This window comes from Lathyrus oleraceus, chromosome 1, assembly GCF_024323335.1.
Source record: "Lathyrus oleraceus cultivar Zhongwan6 chromosome 1, CAAS_Psat_ZW6_1.0, whole genome shotgun sequence".
Classification (NCBI taxonomy): Eukaryota; Viridiplantae; Streptophyta; class Magnoliopsida; order Fabales; family Fabaceae; genus Lathyrus; species Lathyrus oleraceus.
Genome location: NC_066579.1, coordinates 143,843,523 through 143,863,579, shown reverse-complemented (window position 1 = coordinate 143,863,579; position 20,057 = coordinate 143,843,523).

The following is a 20,057-nucleotide window of genomic DNA, read 5'->3' as shown; positions in this document are numbered from 1 at the left end:
CGATTTTTTCACTCAATCAAATGTGAAAGCTTGGAAGGAAATCCGACTTGATGTCCTTCCTAACAAAAAACAAAATCCAAATCTCAAAGTGAATTCTATTACTTCAAAGATACATGATTTAATTCAACCCAACTAGCGTGTCTGATGTCATTTTCTAGAACAAAAAGTGACAAGGCCCTCTCATCATAACTAAGAAGTTAAAAGGGGAACGTAGTTTTATGAGTTTTCCAATCCCTTGTCGTTCCAACCAAAGAGCTAAATTAAAGAACTTACTTTGTGGTTACTGATGCTATTTTGGTTTGTCTTTATTTGCAAAACGAATAATGTAACAATTGTATAAAATATCACATGTAAAATTAGACATTGTTACCTGGTTAAGGATATACATCCTATAGCTTTGATGCATTTTTTGCATAGGAAAAGTTATGTATGAAAGTGAGAATTATATCATTCTTAGAGTTTTCATATTTTTGGAATTGTTTCATTGTTTATATTTTATCATGTGCACCAACGAAACCCTTAAACTCTTACACGTTTACGTTTCTAGGTCATAAAAATGATTTAGCTCAAATGTAAGATCTCATTTTTGTAAACTCTTAAGAGTTCAAAAGAAAAATCTGATAAAATAATCAAATTTCAAATTTGATTACTTGTTTATGGGTTTATCAGTTTACACTTGTCCTCTAGATGTTCCTTATATATGTGCATAATTTGAATTCGTGAAGTAACCTAACCTCAGGGAACTAGTCGGGTATAAGAGGCAAAATTATCAAATTAACTCCATCAATCAGGTCGACCACTTTAGTATTAGGTTGGTTTCTAACATGATCCATAATACATAAAGGCGGTTTTTTGACACATCTTATAAGTTTCTACCGCACCACGCGAATTTTCACAAATATCCCATATTTTTGGAGATGTATCTCCGGAAGCAACCCAACACACACTCAAGTAAGACCATTTAGAGTGACGCCCTATTGTTTGGTTTATTTTATACCGGTGATGCATCTCTAGAAATTTCCCGTAGTTACATTTCCGTAAGCCAAACACATCAATATCAGATCCAAAAACAAGAGAATTTTCCAAATTGAAATTAAGATTCATAAACTAAAATTAGAATTACATAGATGAGTTCAACATAAAATGCAACATTACAGTTCAATATTTAGGTGGGCGCTTAAACATTTTCATAATATCTTCGACCGATCTTGAAATATTCACTTCTAACTCGAACGAAACTTTTGTTTCAAAACGAAAAAACGTATTCCACATAGCCCTTACATCCACTTGCGTCTTGAGCTCAAATTTATTGAACTCAATCTTCCCTCCGTTGCCAATCAACGATGAACGGTACTTGAGCTTCACAATCTTTCGATTGTCTCTGTAAGGTAGGAAATAATGAATTTAGTCTTTGATATCTTCGAGGGAGGTGAGGTTGTTAAGCTTGAACGTGTGCTTGGGAGTTCCGTTGGAGAATGAGACATTTGCGACATACTAGTCAAAGTTTAGTTGCGACATTTGAGACATTTTCAATTTGTGTGAAATATAACATAAGAGCACCTTAATTTATAGAAGCCATAGATCAATATGGACCACTCAATGACTGACATGCTGATTCTTGAGATATATCTCTAAGACCTCACCCTATTATCTTGTTCTGGAGATATATTTGACACTTAAGAAATGAAAAACCAACATAATATGTTTTCTCAGTTGAGGTAGCACCAACCATCTCCAACAACGAAAGTTTATACTTGTTGGTCTCGTAGGTTGAATCAAGTATGAGCACAATAAGAAACATGTTGAACAACTTTATGGAATCAGGATGAGTCCAAAATATATCTCTAATAGTAACTCCATCCTCACACGTTTGGTAGCTAAACATGTAACTATTATCATCCAATAGTTTCAAGAGTTGTTGTATCTTAGTTCTATCCCCCTAAGCACCTTGTTAGTTAGGTACCAATTTTTATACATTTGCTTGATATTTGATATATTTTTGGATCATTCTGTTTCAATGTTGCAAGAATATTTTTCGGTTGAACCAAATTCAAGGTCATGTCAGCAACACATTTCTTCTCTGCCGGCATGAGCCGACACAAACCAGGATGACCGACTATTTTTTCACACAAATCATGGTTATGCAAACCATATATCACATTAAATCTCCGATCTTTATTTTCCAACATCTAACCATGCACCTTGAACGGACACTCACATATTTTAGATCCAACGTCGTTGCTTTTAAAATTCTGAAGAGGAGTTATATATTTCCCGCTTCTTTCGCACTTTGTTGTCACTAAAACACATCTTCTATCCGAACCATTATCGGACCTTCCGATAACCACACCAAATCTTAGTTTAGAGGTCTACATACAGATCTATTGAAGCATTTGATCACGAGATTCAAACTCTTGCTGTTTTTTAAATTGGTTGCCAATATCTACCGCCTTCACGACAACACGTTGGACATCCGAAGAAACAATTTCTTTCGAGAAAACATCGGGGTGCACCATATCTAATAAAAACAATTACAACATAATAGCATATAAGTGACACAACTGAAAACAGACTGGAAATTAAACACATACTAGTTCTGGAGATGCATCTTCAAACAAGTTCTTACAAGTCCCGTAGATACATTTCCAGACACGGCATTCTTTTTTTCGGAAAAAAAACTTGATTAATGTGGGCAATGCAGAGGGAAATGGAGGATCTTTACCTGAAATTCTATCTTCTTTTTCTCCCTATGATGTGATGATTAAAAAGAATGGAGTTTTGAAGAAAAAATGAATTGAGAATAAATGGTCTTTTGGTGAAGGATTTGGTTGAAAACTAACTACGACAACAATGGTTGTGTGATCATGCAACTACTTCCTTTATCAGATATTTCTGGAGATGTATCTCCGGAAGTATATGACATGCAAAGGTAACAACAAATTTCAAAATCCCGCCCATAATCCTGGAGATGCATATCCGGTACTAAACTGGTAAATAAATAAGGTATTTCTTTAAATGTTACGGAGATGCAATTTCGGAATAAAAATAACCCAACTTGTATGACGCCTTTCAGAATGACTTTTGTTGAGTATGTAAGAGGTGCGTCCGGAGATACATCTCCGATATCAAGAGACATTTTTAAAAATTCACGTGGTACAGTAAAAACATACAGGGAGCGTTAAGAAACTCTATATATAAAGGCCATTAAATGGTTTCCATATCAAATATGATTCTAGTAATTTATATTCTCTCTGGTGTCCATTATCCATATGGTGTTGGATATAATTATATCGGAGCGGAGTTTGATTTCCAACCAAATAAAAGACTTTAATAATAGGTTTTAAGTTTCTCCCTGTTAAAACACCTAAATATGCAAACTTCGACCCAATCTGTATGAGAGTCTAAGTCTAACATCTTCCAACTTTGATGAAGAATTAATGCTTCATTAAGTTGTTTTTCCGAACTAAGACCTAACCTTCTTTATAAGTTCTGCAAATGGTTTTCTAAACTAATTTACAAATATTTAGTCATTATATCTCTGCTTCAAATAGTTTTAAATACCAGTTGTGTAGTTGAGTTAGGAGCTTTTTAGGAAACATATATATGCGTGAAAATAGTAGACTGAAGGATTTTATTAATTGAATAAAATTGTCTAATATTACTGAAAACCATTATAACTAACAAGTAATAGAAATGAAATATCTACCGTATAAGAAAAGAGAATGTTCTGGAAAACCCAAAAAATACTTTTTACTCTTTGTTTGACACCTCACCATTTTAAGGGTATATTATGTCTAAAGTAACCAAATCCTAACTAAATGTATCTTCCAATTTCATTGCAACCAACTATTTTCTTTTTGAGCTCATTTTCAAATGACTAATTGTTCCCTATGCAAACCCATCCAACCTTTTTTGCTAAAAAATCATTAAACTGGTTTTGCATCCTTGCCTATTTGTTTCCTTTCTTTTTGTCCGCATATGCCTTTGATTTTGGTCTCATAAACTACTGACATTACCTCAAATGTTGCACACAACTATAATGTGTAATTTTGTATCTTCTTGCAAAGACCTCACTTTTACTAAATCCGGAAAAAAAATTCAAATTCTTGCATCCTACCAATGACAAATCTCTCTTCTCACATCTGCTTCTTTTCCACCCCTTACCATATTTTGTTGCCCTCACCAACCACAAATTATCTCTCCTCTCACATATTATTTTGTCTTTGTTTCATCTGCATCGGTATTCTTTGTTCTTTAACCAAGTTTGAGCTTTTTTGTTCTTCACACAACTTCCTTCTTTATCATCCATCTGTAGTTCTTCATGGTCCGACCCTTCAAGCTTATCAATTCACTACGCCAAAAACTGGAATAGACAGCGCCCCTTAGAGGGCGCTTTATTACAAAAGCGCACTCTAAAGTGAAGAGAAAAAATAAGGAGCGAACAACTGGAATAGACAGCGCACTTTAGAGGGCGCTTTTGTAATAAAGCGCCCTCTAAGGTGAAGCGAAAAAATAAGGAGGAGATAGAGGGACAACAATAGAGGGCGCTTTTTAGAAAGCGCCCTCTAAGGTTACCCTTAGAGGGCGCTTTTAAAAAAGCGCTCTATAAGTCCATGTGCATTTCCAGTTTATAAAGCGCTTTTGGAAAGCCTTAGAGAGCGCTTTTAGAAGCGCCCTCTTAGGCCCCCTTTAGAGGGCGCTTTTGTAACAAAGCGCCCTCTAAAGTGAAGCCAAAAAAAAATGGAGGGACAACAATAGAGGACGCTTTTGTGAATGCTCCCTCTAAGGTTACCCTTAGAGGGCGCTTTTGAAAAAGCGCTCTCTAAGTCCATGTACATTTCCAGTTTATAAAGCGCTTCTGGAAAGCCTTAGAGAGCGCTTTCATAAGCGCCCTCTTAGGCCCCCTTTAGAGGGCGCTTTTTTTCCACAAGCGCCCTCTAATGTCCCCTTTAGTAAACATTAAAATTATAACATACTGCGCGTTTTGTTATTTCACTATCTGTTATTAGCGTTCTTTTTCATGTTAGGGTTCTGAGGCGTTTTCCTTCCACCTCTGTTAGATCTACATGCGCGTTTCCTCCTTCTACCAATCAAAGGTACACGCTTTTCCCAATTACTGTTTTATGTTATTGCTTTGTTTTAGCTTTGCCCAATTTCTATTTTACCTTATTACTGCGCGTTTCCTCCTTCTACGTTTGTTTCGACCATGATAGCGGATGCACTAGGAAATTGACGGTTGGTTTTTAGTGACCATGATTGCGGATGCAATGGGTTATACGACCTATGAACATCTGATTTTGTGTCAACACCAGTATCATTAGAAACCTAGGTCCGAATGTGTTTGAACTCTTCTGAAATTGTTTTTTATTTATTCTAATTAGTAATGGATAATACATGGATGTCTTCCAATCGATTGTCGAGAGAGTACGAGAATGGGGTATCAGAATTCGTTAAGTTTGCCGTTGCGCACGCCGAAGACCCCAGTAGAATGATATGTCCTTGCTTGGGTTGTTGTTATGGGAAACGGGTTGACGCAGTTCAGTTGACATCGCATCTAATGAGGCATGGAATTGATCGAAGTTATACATGTTGGAATTTGCATGGTGAGAAAAGTAACGAGAATGTTGAACCGGGGGATAGTACGACCTATGCCTCAAACTATAGTGGCGCAGATACATACGATTGTGATCGAGTTGAAGAGATTGCAGAAGCACTTGAAGGAGATCTTAAGGATTGTCCCGAAATGTTTGAGAGGTTGGTAAGTGATGCAGAGAAACCTTTGTATGATGCTTGCACTAAATTCACAAGATTGTCTGCGGTATTAAAGTTGTACAACTTAAAGGCGGGCAATGGGTGGTCGGATAAAAGTTTCACAGAGTTATTAGCCCTTTTGAAAGATATGCTTCCTGAGGATAATGTTCTTCCCAATCGAACATATGAGACCAAAAAGATGTTGTGCTCTATTGGCATGAGCTATGATAAGATACATGCATGTCCAAACGATTGCGTTTTGTTTCGAAATGAGTATGCATCGTTAAATGAGTGTCCTAAATGCGGTGTCTCGCGATATAAGAACAAGTTGTCTCCAGCAAAGGTCTTGTGGTATTTTCCTGTTATTCCGAGATTTAGACGCATGTTTCGTAGTGAAACCGATTCAAGACACTTGACCTGGCATGCAGATGAAATAATTATAGATGGAAAGTATCGACATCCGGCAGATTCACCACAGTGGTTGAAAATTGATAATGATTATCCTGAATTTGGAGAAGAATCAAGAAACCTTCGCTTGGCATTATCTACTGATGGAATGAACCCACACGGTATCCAGAGTATCTCACACAGTACATGGCCTGTGATTATTATGATTTATAACCTACCTCCATGGCTATGTATGAAGCGTAAGTACATGATGTTGTCTATGTTGATTTCTGGACCTAAACAACCAGGGAATGACATAGACGTGTACTTGAAGCCCTTAATCGAAGATTTAAAGATTTTGTGGGAGACCGGTGTGGAGGTTTATGATGGATATAGGAAAGAAAGTTTCAACTTGAGGGCGATGTTGTTTGGCACAATTAATGATTTTCCAGCATACGGAAATCTATCAGGGTATAGCATAAAAGGTCAATGTGCGTGTCCTGTTTGTGAAGATAAAACAGATTGGAAGCGCTTGGAGTTTGGTCAGAAGAATGTCTTTCTCGGTCATCGGAGATTCTTAAATTCAAATCATCACTACCGTGGATGGAGAAAGGCGTTCAATGGAGAGACAGAACAAGGCAGAGCTCCACCTATATTGACGGGTGATCAAATTTTTGAAAAGGTGAAAGATTTGGATACTCAGTTTGGCAAGCCTTTTGCCCACACACTTGTCAAAAGTGGGTGGAAGAAGAGGTCAGTTTTTTTTTGAATTGCCGTATTGGAAGTCCTTGTATGTGAGACATTTTCTTGATGTTATGCATATTGAAAAAAATGTATTTGAAAGTGTTATTGGCACGTTACTCAATATACAAGGAAAGTCTAAGGATGGCCTTAAGGCAAGAAAGGACTTGATAGCGATGGGAATAAGAACTGAATTAGGACCCTTGAAGAAAGGAAAACGAACATATCTACCGCCTGCTGCTTATACTCTATCTAGAAAGGAGAAAAAAACATTGTGTAAGTTTCTAAGTGAAGTTAAAGTTCTAGAAGGGTACTCTTCAGATATTAGAAGACTTGTGTCTATGAAAGACCTCAAGTTAAAGAGTTTAAAGACCCATGATTGCCATGTTATAATGGAACATTTTCTCCCAATAGGTATACGTTCTATTCTTCCAGAAAAAGTAAGAAGCTCTATAACTAAGTTGTGTTCTTTCTTCAAGTCAATTTGCAGTAAGGTGATCAATCCTGCGATCTTACCAATGTTGCAAAAAGAAATCGTTATTACTTTGTGTGAGCTTGAAATGTTTTTTCCTCCATCATTTTTGACATAATGGTACATCTAGTTGTTCATCTTGTGAAAGAGACACAATTGTGTGGACCAGCTTATATGAGATGGATGTACCCTGTTGAACGTTATATGAAAATATTAAAAGGGTACGTGAAGAACCGAAGTCGACCAGAAGGTTGTATGGTTGAAAGATACATTGTTGAAGAAGCGATTGAGTTTTGTACTGAATATTTGTCTAATGTTCAGTCAATCGGACTCCCCAAGTCTCAGCTTGTCGAAAAGAAAGAAGGAAAAAATCTAATTGGAAATAAAATCGTGGCAGTATCAAGGGTCGAACGGGATCAAGTGCATTTGTATGTTCTGCACAATGAGAATGAGGTTGAGCCGTATGTTGAAATTCACAAGGATGTTCTCCGAGGTTTAAATCCCAATAGAAATGAAAATTGGATAGTACGAGAGCACAATCGATGTTTTATACCTTGGTTTAAGGATCATATTTATTCAAAGTATTATTCAGATCCCGCTTCAATAACAGAAAGGTTGAGATGCTTAGCATATGGTCCAAGTTTCCATGTTTTTTCTTATAGCGCATACGCGATTAATGGATACACATTTTATACCAAAGAACAAGATGATAAAAGTACTATGCAGAATAGTGGTGTCACCGTGGTAGCTGAAGCAATGCACATATCAAGTGTGAAGGACTTAAACCCCAAATTTGCAAATCTGTCGTATTTTGGTGTTATCGAGCGCATTTGGGTGTTTGATTATGAGAAGTTTCAGATTCCTATATTTGGTTGCAAGTGGGTTGAAAATAATAACGGCATTCGAATGGATAAGTCAGGATTTTTGCAAGTGGATCTTAATAGGGTGGGATACAAAGATGAGTCTTTTATTCTAGCCTCTCAAGCTAGACAAGTGTTCTATGTCAATGATCCGAAAAGTACGAAATGGTCTATAGTTCTTTTTTCCAACAAAGTAATTGATGAAAACACTGGAGATCAAGGTGATATTGATGTTGAGATTGAATCGTTTACCAGAAATGATCAAGATGAGAATATTATATCAAATGATTCATATATTAGAAATGATCATAATGAGGGTATTTGGATCAATCCAACCGTCCGTGTTGTTAAGAGACATGTAGAACATATTCCAACCAAGAAAAGAAAGAGAACTTAGTGAAAAAGGTACAGGTCAAATGATTTTAATTGTTTTCTTTATTACAGGTAAAATGACTTTTATGATTTTAATTGTTTTTACATTTGTCATCTGATTTTAATTGTTTTCTTTTTTACAGGTAAAATGATGATGCTGGATATTTGTTTAGATGGAGATGCTCTATTGTCGTCAAGCCTCATTCGCGTAGATGATGATGCTGGATATTTGAAAGTATCCCTCTACGACAATGGAACATGTCCATCTAAACATATATCAGTTCTATCTTCAAAAGATAAGGGTTCAATATTGGCAAGTTACATTGGTTTCCTTGTTCGACAACATATTCCGATTACATGTGATAATTGGAGAAGTCCGGACTTGAAGGTTGGCAAAGAAAAAATATGGTCGGAGATACAGGTACTTACCATATATTGTTATATGTTTTTTGTTGCATCAACTTTGCAGCCCTGTATTGTAGGCAGAATTTAGGACTTCTCAAAGTTGATTTCTTGTTACTTTGTCGTTCATAAAATACACCACTAAATTCTCTGCGTTTAATTTTTAATTTTTTTTCATCAGGCTTGTGTCTCAATAGAGGATGGGTATCTACCTAAAGTTACTTTTGTAGTGGTCCAAAAGAGACATCACACCCGTCTCTTTCCTGTCAACCCCAAAGAGACCGATAGAAGTGGAAATATTATGCCAGGTTTTTTCAATATATTTCTCAACGCAGCTGGTATATATTATCATTTGAATTTATCACGTTTTGCTGATTTTGTTGTTCTAAATTGTCAAAGGAACCGTGGTAGACACCAGCGTTTGTCACCCTAGGGAATTTGATTTTTACCTTAACAGCCATGCAGGAATTCAGGTAATATTAGCTATGTCATTTAACTTTATGCCATTGTTTACTATTTGTTGCTCAATCGCCTTTTGACAGTTCTGTGTTATTTGCATTTGGACGTGTTCTTTTTGCAGGGGACTACTTATGCTGCCATTTGTTGTTTTGGTTGAGCCTTATTTTGTATGGATGTGCGATAGAACTACTAGACAGCTTTTGGATATACAAAACATGTTTGCCACCATGGGTGGATGGGCGTTTTTGTTTAGTATTGGTTAGAACTACTAGACAGCTTTTGGATACAGTGGTCACTGGGTGTTGGTTGCTATATTTTATTCTCTTAATTGTAGTACTTTGAGAATATGTTGTTGTATATTGTTGATCAAAGAATCATATATTAATGTTGTATATATGGAGGATTAATGTTGTATATAAATGGATTCATGTTGTATATGTCAATGGATTAATGGTGTATAACATTGGATTAAAGGATGAAATCAATATGAATTTTACACTTTTGCAGCATGCGAACAGGTTACCAATTAAATATATATCCACTGTTTTTCAAACAATTTTTTTTAAAATAACTAACACTTTAGAGGGCGCTTTGTCCAGAAAGCGCCCTCTAAACACTTTACATTGACAACTTTAGAGGGCGCTTTTTCCTGAAAGCGCTCTCTAAACACTTTACATTGACAACTTTAGAGGGCGCTTTTTCCTGAAAGCGCCCTCTAAACACTTTACAATGACAACTTTAGAGGGCGCTTCTTCCTGAAAGCGCCTTCTAAACACTTTACATTGACAACTTTAGAGGGCGTTTCTTCCAGAAAGCGCCCTCTAAACACTTTACACTGACAACTTTAGAGGGCGCTTTTTCCAGAAAGCGCCCTCTAAGGTGTCCCTTTATGGACCACTCCAGAGGGCGCTTTTTTCTTAAAGCGCACTATAATGTGGCCACTTTAGACAGCGCTTTCTCCAGGAGAACAAAGCGCTGTCTTTACCTATGCCAGCGCCAGATTAGAGGGCGCTTAAAAGCGCTGTTATAGGCCAAAATAAGCGCCCTCTTTTCCCTTATTTGGCGTAGTGATTACATCAATGACAATAAAGAGCTATGGAAAATCCCTGTCAAAGTACACCACAAATGGAATATTTCATCCACTGCAGAAGAGCATTTTAAACTTATAGTTATAGACAAAGAAGTAAGTTTTCATTACAGTCACAAACTATAGACCAGAAATTTAAATAACTTGAATTTTGTTTATTCAAATACTTAAATCATATAGCCACTTTAGGATTTCGCTTGTAGGAAAACAAAGTCCTGTTTTATTCACAGCTCAACTCACTAGATTTTGTTTATTTCTTCTTACCTCGTAATCTGCTAAAGCTATGCATAGACAATCTCTCAAAAGAAAAGGTTATACCATAAAATTTGGACTCTTAGTCTCTCGGGGTCACTAATCCCTGCATCAATTAAATGATTACTCGACGGTGATAACTACTTTATATAAATATAATGATAATCCATTCTTCTCAAGCTGCTCGTCAAAATAAAAAAATAATTAGATGGCAATGATTAATTTAATATAGAATTATTTATTAAAATAGAATTTGACACTTACCACCTGATTTGTTGTTGGTAATGATTCAGACGTAACGTTGTCTCCGGGTTCATTTTTTTTAGTCTGCCAACCATTCTTTATTTTTGATATCCATGTCCACAATGATAAAAAAACATGTATATGGAAAACATTTACACAAGAATGGAAAAAACATCATATTTGAAACAATTATAACGACCAAAATGACAAAACATAATAGATAGGATATATAATAAGCTAAAGAAAGTGATATAGCACCGTGTATTAGGATATCAACCGTTATTTCAAACATTTCATTTTTTAAATTGCTTGTCTTGACATCATAAATAATTATTAAAGTGTAATGTAAATTAAAACCTATGAACATCAAAAATATTTGAATGATATTTCGATCAAAAAAATTATTATTTGTTATTTCCAAAGCAACAAACGAACATAGTGCTACTACATTTTGGACTATAATTAGAAGTAGGTTTGTTGAAATTTTTGTTTTCTAATTGAGTGGTGTTCAGGAAGCTGAGTTTGTTCGTCAGAAACACATTCTTTTGAAAATTTAAAACGTCTAACAAAAGAAGCTCTAAAATAAAAAACAGACAGCAACCATATAAATGAAACAATTATACACAATTGCCAAGATATCATATGCATCATAAGCAGTGATATTGTACAGGTGAAAAACATAAAAACAAATATTCGAGACTGAGATCCGGGAAACGATAAAGCCTGCTCTATAATAAAAAACATTTGAAAAATAAACAAAAAATGAAATAAAGATATTAAAATGTAGATGCAAATGTAATTTTCTTTTTTTTGAAAGAAATTATTGAAAGTACTGTGTATAAGAAAATTATCAGAAGCACCAACAAAAATAAAATTAAGGTTGGAAAATGAAGTTTAAATTATTCAACAATTCTTGTTTTCGGACGGAAGAATGTTCTGATAACAGTTCCAAATTCATGTTGAAGATAAGAAATAATAAAATTTACAATGATATAAAATAAGAACAAGGGAAGAATAGGTAAGGAATGAGAAATTTAGCTTTAAAAATAATACAATCTCACGCCGGATTATGGAAGCAAAACTACCCAAACATAAAGAATCAACAAAAATCATGTAAATAACATATGGATTAAGATGTTAAAAAAATCAACAAAGATAATGTAAATAACATATGGATTAAGATGTTAAAAAAATCAACAAAGATTACGAAAATAACATATGGATTAAGATGTTAAATGTTTCCAATTATAATAAACATATAAGGTACCCTAAAGAATAGGGGTGTACATGGTTATCCAAATTACAAGAACCAATCCATTTTATTAGTTATAGTTTCAAAACAAAAAAAACAGTTTAAAAACAGAAAATAGTTTCAATCTGATTCTAAACCGGTTCAAACCGGTTTTCAATTAAAACCAGATTACAAGTAAATTGAATTTAGTTTTATTACTAGAATTTCATGAAATTGGCAATATACGACAACGTAACTTAACAAATTATTGTTATTCTTATTAGTAATATTAGTTTATCTGGATTGTTTCAGATTTATGAAAAACATATTTAAATTCTATGATATACGGTTAAAAACGTGAAGTAAAACAAGTTAAAAAATTTAATATGTTTAAAAGCAAATGTTGATAGGTACTCATTTATTTGAACTCATTTGCTTTAAATTTCAAAAACAATGTTGATAGTTACTGACTTAAACACTTCTGGTTAGATATTTTAATATGATAAAATTACATATGTTTTCTAAAAAAAACGTTATGTAATATGATATTTATAAGAACTTATTTAAAATAACTTTTTATTTTAAACTTTTTTAGAATTTTTCATCTAAAGAAATTCATAATAAAAAGTTAAAATAATTAATATGATTTTTTGTCTTTACAATTATATTTTATTAATGAATCTTCTTTAGATTCCAGTTTTTAAAGGATTATTTACTGTTAATAGTTTCCATTCTATTGTTAGTATTAATATATTCTATTTTTGATTAAAGTCTATGTTCCTATTTCAAAATTTATATATGTTGTAGTGTTTTTTTTAATGACTGATTCAGTACTTCTATACATGTTGCAGTGTTTTTTATAATTCAGTACTTTTATATTATTACATGTATTCACTTAAAAGAAGGTTTTACATATAAGAAAAGGTTTTAGTAAATAGGTACCTGTTTTTGGTTTTGGTCAACAATATAGAATTGTGCCAGTTATATCTGGTTTTCAAAATTGGTTCACCGTTTAAGGTACAGTAAACCATATGGATTAAGATGTTAAAGTGTTTCCAATTATAATAAACTATCTAAGGGACAGTAGTCTTCACCGATTCAAAATTATATCTGGTTTTGTGAATAATATATGGATTAAGATGTTAAAGTGTTTCCAATTATAATAAACCATCTAAGGTGAACGAAACCCCCGAGACCAGAGAAAGACCGGTGAATAATACCTCCGAGATCGAGGAACGGAACCCTCAAGACCGGAGGAAAACCGGTGAACGGAACACTCAAGACCGGTGAACGGAACACTCAAGACCGGTGAACGGAACACTCAAGACTGGAGGAAGACCGGTGAACGAAACCCTCAAGACCAGAGAAAGACCGGTGAACGAAACCTCCGAGATCGGTGAACGGAACCCTCAAGACCGGAGGAAGACCGGTGAACGAAACCCCCGAGACAAGAGAAAGACCGGTGAATGAACCTCCGAGATCGGTGAACGGAACCCTCAAGACCGTAGGAAGACCGGTGAACGGAACACTCAAGACCGGAGGAAGATCGGTGAACGAAACCCTGAAGACCGGTGAACGAAACCCTCAAGACAGGTGAACGAAACACTCAAGACCTGAGGAATACCGGTGAACAAAACACTCAAGACCGGAGAAAGACCGGTGAACGAAACCCGCAAGACCGGTAAACGAAACCTCCGAGATTGGTGAACGGAACCCTCAAGACCGGAGGAAGACCGGTGAACGAAACCCCCGATACCAGAGAAAGACCGGTGAACGAAACCTCTGAGACCGGTGAACGGAACCCTCAAGACCGGAGGAAGACCGATGAACGGAACACTCAAGACCGGTGAACGGAATACTCAAGACCGGAGGAACACCGGTGAACGAAACACACAAGACCGGAGGAAGACCGTTGAACGAAACCCTCAAGACCGGTGAACGAAACCCTCAAGACCGGTGAATGAAACACTCAAGACCTAAGGAATACCGGTGAACAAAACACTCAAGACCGGAGGAAGACCGGTGAACGAAACCCTCAAGACCGGAGGAAGACCGGTGAACGAAACCTCCGAGATCGGTGAACGGAACCCTCAAGACCGGAGGAAGACCGGTGAACGAAACCCCCGAGACCAGAGAAAGACCGGTGAATGAAACCTCCGAGATCGGTGAACGGAACCCTTAAGACCGGAGGAAGAGCGGTGAATGAAACACTCAAGACCGGGGGAAGACCGGTGAACGAAACCCTCAAGACCGGTGAACCAAACACTCAAGACCGGTGAACGAAACCCTCAAGACCGGGGAACGGAACACTCAAGACCGGAGGAAGACCGGTGAACGAAAAACTCAAGACCGGAGGAAGACCGGTGAACGAAACCCTCAAGACAGGAAGAAGACGGTGAACGAAACCCTTAAGACAAGAGAACGACCGATTAGCGAAACCTCCGAGATCGGTGATTGGAACCCTCAAGACCGAAGAAAAGCCGGTGAATAAAACCCCCGAGACCAGAGAAATACCGGTAAACGAAACCTCCGAGATCGGTGAACGGAACCCTCAAAACCGGAGTAAGACCGGTGAACGGAACACTCAAGACCGGTGAATGAAACCCTCAAGATCGGTGAACAAAACACTCAAGACCGGAGGAAGACCGGTGAACGAAACCCTCAAGACCAGAGGAAGACCGGTGAACGAAACCCTCAAGACCGGTGAACAGAACACTCAAGACCGGAGGAAGACCGGTGAACGAAACACTTAAGACCGGTGAATGAAACACTCAAGACCAGTGAACGAAACACTCAAGACCGGAGGAAGATCGGTGAACGAAACACTTAAGACCGGTAAACGGAACACTTAAGACAGGAGGAAGACCGGTGAACGAAACCCTCAAGACCGGAGGAAGACCGGTGAATGAAACACTCAAGACCGGTGAACGAAACCCTCAAGACCGGTGAACGAAACACTCAAGTCCGGAGGAACACCGGTGAACGAAACCCTCAAGACCGGATGAAGACCGATGAACGAAACACTCAAGACCAGAGGAAGACCAGTGACCAAAACCCTCAAGACCGGTGAACAAAACACTCAAGACCGGAGGAACACCGGTGAACGAAACCGTCAAGACCAGAGAAAGACCGGGGAATGAAACCTCCGAGATCAGTGAACGAAACCCTCAAGATCGGAGGAAGATCGGTGAACGAAACCCCCGAGACCAGAAAAAGACCGGTGAACGAAACCTCCAAGATCGGTGAATGAAGCCCTCAAGAACGGAGGAAGACCAGTGAACGGAACACTCAAGACCGGAGGAACACAGGTGAACGAAACCCTCAAGACCGGAGAAAGACCGGTGAACGGAACACTCAAGGCCGGTGAACGAAACCCTCAAGACCGGAGGAAGACCAGTGAATGGAACACTTAAGACCGGAAGAAGACGGTGAACGAAACCCTCAAGACCAGAGAAAGACCGGTGAGTGAAACCTCCGAGATCGGTGAACGGAACCCTCAAGACCGGAGGAAGACCGGTGAACGGAAAACTCAAGACCGTTGAACGAAACCCTCAAGACCGGAGGAAGACCGGTGAACAAAACACTCAAGACCGGAGGAAGACTGGTGAACAAAACGCTCCAGACCAGAGGAAGACCAGTGAACGGAACACTCAAGACCGGAGGAAGACCGGTGAATGAAACCCTCAAGACCGGAAGAAGACCGGTGAATGAAACACTTCAGACCGGTGAACGAAACCCTCAAGACCGGAGGAAGACCGGTGAACGGAACACTCATGTCCGGAGGAAGACCGGTGAACGAAACCCTCAAGACCGGATGAAGATCGGTGAACTAAACACTCAAGACCAGAGGAAACCGGTGAACAAAACCCTCAAGACCAGTGAACAGAACACTCAAGATCGGAGGAACACCAGTGAACGAAACCCTCAAGACCAGAGAAAGACCGGGGAATGAAACCTCCGAGATCGGTGCACAAAACCCTCAAGATCGGAGGAAGATCGGTGAATGAAACCCACGAGACCAGAGAAAGACCGGTGAACGAAACCTCCGAGATCGGTTAACGGAACCCTCAAGACCGGAGGAAGACTAGTGAAAGGAACACTCAATACCGGAGGAACACCGTTGAAGGAAACCCTCAAGACCGAAGGAAGACAGGTGAACGAAACCCTCAAGACCGGTGAATGGAACACTCAAGACCGGTGGAAGACTGGTGAACAAAACCCTCAAGACTAGAAAAAAACCGGTGAATGAAACACTCAAGACCGGAGGAAGACCGGTGAACGAAACCCTTAACACCGGAGGAAGACCGGTGAAGGAAACCCTCAAGACCGGTGAACAAAACCCTCAAGACCGGAGGAAGACCGGTGAAGGAAACCCTCAAGACCGGTGAACGAAACCCACAAGACTGGATGAAGACCGGTGAAAGAAACCCTCAAGACCGGAGGAAAACCAGTGAACGAAACCCTCAAGACCGGAGGAAGACCGGTGAACTAAACCCTTAAGACCGGAGGAAGACCGGTGAACGAACCCCTCAAGATCGGAGGAAGACCGGTGAACGGAACCCTCAAGGCCGGAGGAAAACCTGTGAAAGAAACCCTTAAGACCTGAGGAAGACCGGTGAACAAAACACCCAATACCGGAGAAAGACCGGTGAACAAAACCCTCAAGACCGGTGAACGAAATACTTAAGACCGGTGAACGAAACACTCATGACCGGAGGAAGACCGGTGAACGAAACCCTCAAGACCGGAGGAAGACCGGTGAACGGAACACTCAAGACCGGAGGAAGATCGGTGAACGAAACCCTCAAGACCATAGAAATATCGGTGAACAAAACCTCCGAGATCGGTGCACAGAACCCTCAAGACTTGAGGAAGACCGGTGAACGGAACACTCAAGACCGGAGGAAGACCTGTGAACGACACCCTCAAGACCAGAGAAAGATAGGTGAACGAAACCTCAGAGATCGGTGAACAGAACCCTCAAGACCGGAAGAAGACCGGTGAATGAAACCCCCAAACTAGAGAAAGACCGGTGAACGAAACCTCTGAGAACGGTGAACGGAACACTCAAGACCGGCGGAAGACCGAAGAACGGAACACTCAAGACCGGTGGAAGACCGAAGAACGGAACACTCAAGACCAGTGAATGGAACACTCAAGACCGGAGGAACACTGGTGAACGAAACACACAAGATTGGAGGAAGACAGGTGAACGAAACCCTCAAGACCGGTGAACGAAACACTCAAGACCTGAGGAATACCGGTGAACAAAACACTCGAGATCGGAGGAAGACCGGTGAACGAAACCCTCAAGACCGGAGGAAGACCGGTGAACGAAACCTCCGAGATCGGTGAACGGAACCCTCAAGACCGGAGGAAGACCGGTGAACGAAACCCCCGAGACCAGAGAAAGACCGGTGAACGAAACCTCCGAGATCGGTGAACGGAACCCTCAAGACCGGAGGAAGACCGGTGAATAAAACACTCAAGACCGGAGGAAGACCGGTGAACGAAACCCTCAAGACCGATGAACCAAACACTCAAGACCGATGAACGAAACCCTCAAGACCGGTGAACGGAACACTCAAGACCGGAGGAAGACCGGTGAACGAAAAACTCAAGACCGGAGGAAGACCGGTGAACGAAACCCTCAAAGCCGGAAGAAGACGGTGAACGAAACCCTCAAGACCAGAGAAAGCCGATTAGCGAAACCTCCGAGACCGGTGAACGGAACCCTTAAGACCGGAGAAAGACCGGTGAATAAAACCCCCGAGACCAGAGAAACACCGGTGAACGAAACCTCCGAGATCGGTGAACGGAACCCTCAAGACCGGAGTAAGACCGGTGAACGGAACACTCAAGGCCGGTGAATGAAACCCTCAAGATCGGTGAATAAAACACTCAAGACCGGAGTAAGACCGGTGAACGAAACCCTCAAGACCAGAGGAAGACCGGTGAACGAAACCCTTAAGACCGGTGAACAGAACACTCAAGACCGGAGGAAGACCGGTGAACGAAAGACTCAAGACCGGTGAATGAAACACTCAAGACCGGTGAACGAAACACTGAAGACCGGAGGAAGACCGGTGAACGAAACACTCAAGACTGGTGAACGGAACACTCAAGACAGGAGGAAGACCGGTGAACGAAACCCTCAAGACCGGAGGAAGACCGGTGAATGAAACACTCAAGACCGGTGAACGAATCCCTCGAGACCGGAGGAAGACTGGTGAACGAAACACTCAAGTCCGGAGGAAGACCAGTGAACGAAACCCTCAAGACCAGATGAAGACCGGTGAATGTTAGGGACCAATTAGTACTACTTTTTATATCATTTTATTGGTCCCTTTTACCAAGTTTTGATGTAATTACACACTTTTATTCTCACTATTTTGTATAAATGCAATTAGGTTTAATTTATTTTGTTTTGAATAGTTATTTCACAAATTTGTTAGTTTTGTAGAATTTTTGGATGAGAAAGCTTTGGATTGCAGCATCATATTATGGAAGATTTTGGATGAAACTTGCAAAGAAAGGAAGCTGAGGCAGCTTCAGTTCGCCCCGCGAACATCTTTCGGCCCGTGAACTGAATGAGACAGCTTCAGTTCGCCCCGCGAACCCTGCGAATCCAGCAAGCTGATTTTGGGTCAAAAGTGCTGTTTTGAAGGCCAGCTGGTTTTGCCAATTTGGTGTCTGCCTTGGAATAGCTTTTCTGCTTTGGATGGAAATGATCAATTAAGAAAATGTCAACTCTTTTAGGAGAGAAAAACACATTATTCATATTAATTCATTACTATTCAGATTGACATTGAGAGATTTTTGTAAGAGAGAAAACAGAGTTTTTCTTCTTTAACATTCTGGTGTGTAACAATGATGATGAGGAGCTAAACTCCCTTTTGTCAAGATTGGAGGTAGTAGCTATTCTCATATGTTTATGTATTGCATTTGATTTATATATATGATAAAGATTGTTGATGTATTGAATACTGTTTTTGCCCTAAGTTGAAAACCAGATTTGAGTAGTTGTCGAGAGAGATTATTTGAGTCTTGACATAAAACAGATTTCAAGTAGTGAATAAGTTGTAGAGATAGATTTATTCATTACTCTTCTTTGGTATCAAACATTAAAGATTGCTATATTGATAGTTAGGTGGAGAGATCGTCTAAGGATCAATATAGTGATTATCACAATATCGTTTAGACATAAATGACTTTGAGAGGATACTTGAACATCATCAATAATCTTGAATCTATATAGTTATCATAAGGAATCATAAGCATTTAGAATAGTGAACTCCAATCTTGCCAAGCTTTTACGTTTGATTAAAACCATTTTACTGTTTTTAGTGACATTTACTCACAAGATAATTTTCCAACCAAAACAACTTTGTTACGTTCTAAACTTATAACAAATCGGATTATAGAACGGCGGTAATATCAACCAATCTCTGTGGATATGATATAAAAATATTTGCCGAAAATATACTTTTCAACAAATTGGCGCCGTTGCCGGGGATTGGTGTCGATATTACAAGCATTGCAATAATTCATTGTTCTAAGTTTTGTTACTTTTATTGCTATTACTATTTTGTTTCACTTGGTTTGTTAGTTTTATAGATTCTAGTGCATGCGAGGAAAAGCTACCGAGGAGCAACTTCAATTCGATCCTGAAATTGAAAGAACACTTCGGAAGCTCAATAGCAAAACACGAAGAAGAAGGAAACTAGCCGAAGAGAGGAACTGGAGAGAAGAAGCATCTACTTCCGCATTTGTTCAAATCGAAGAAGTGGTTGTAGAGGC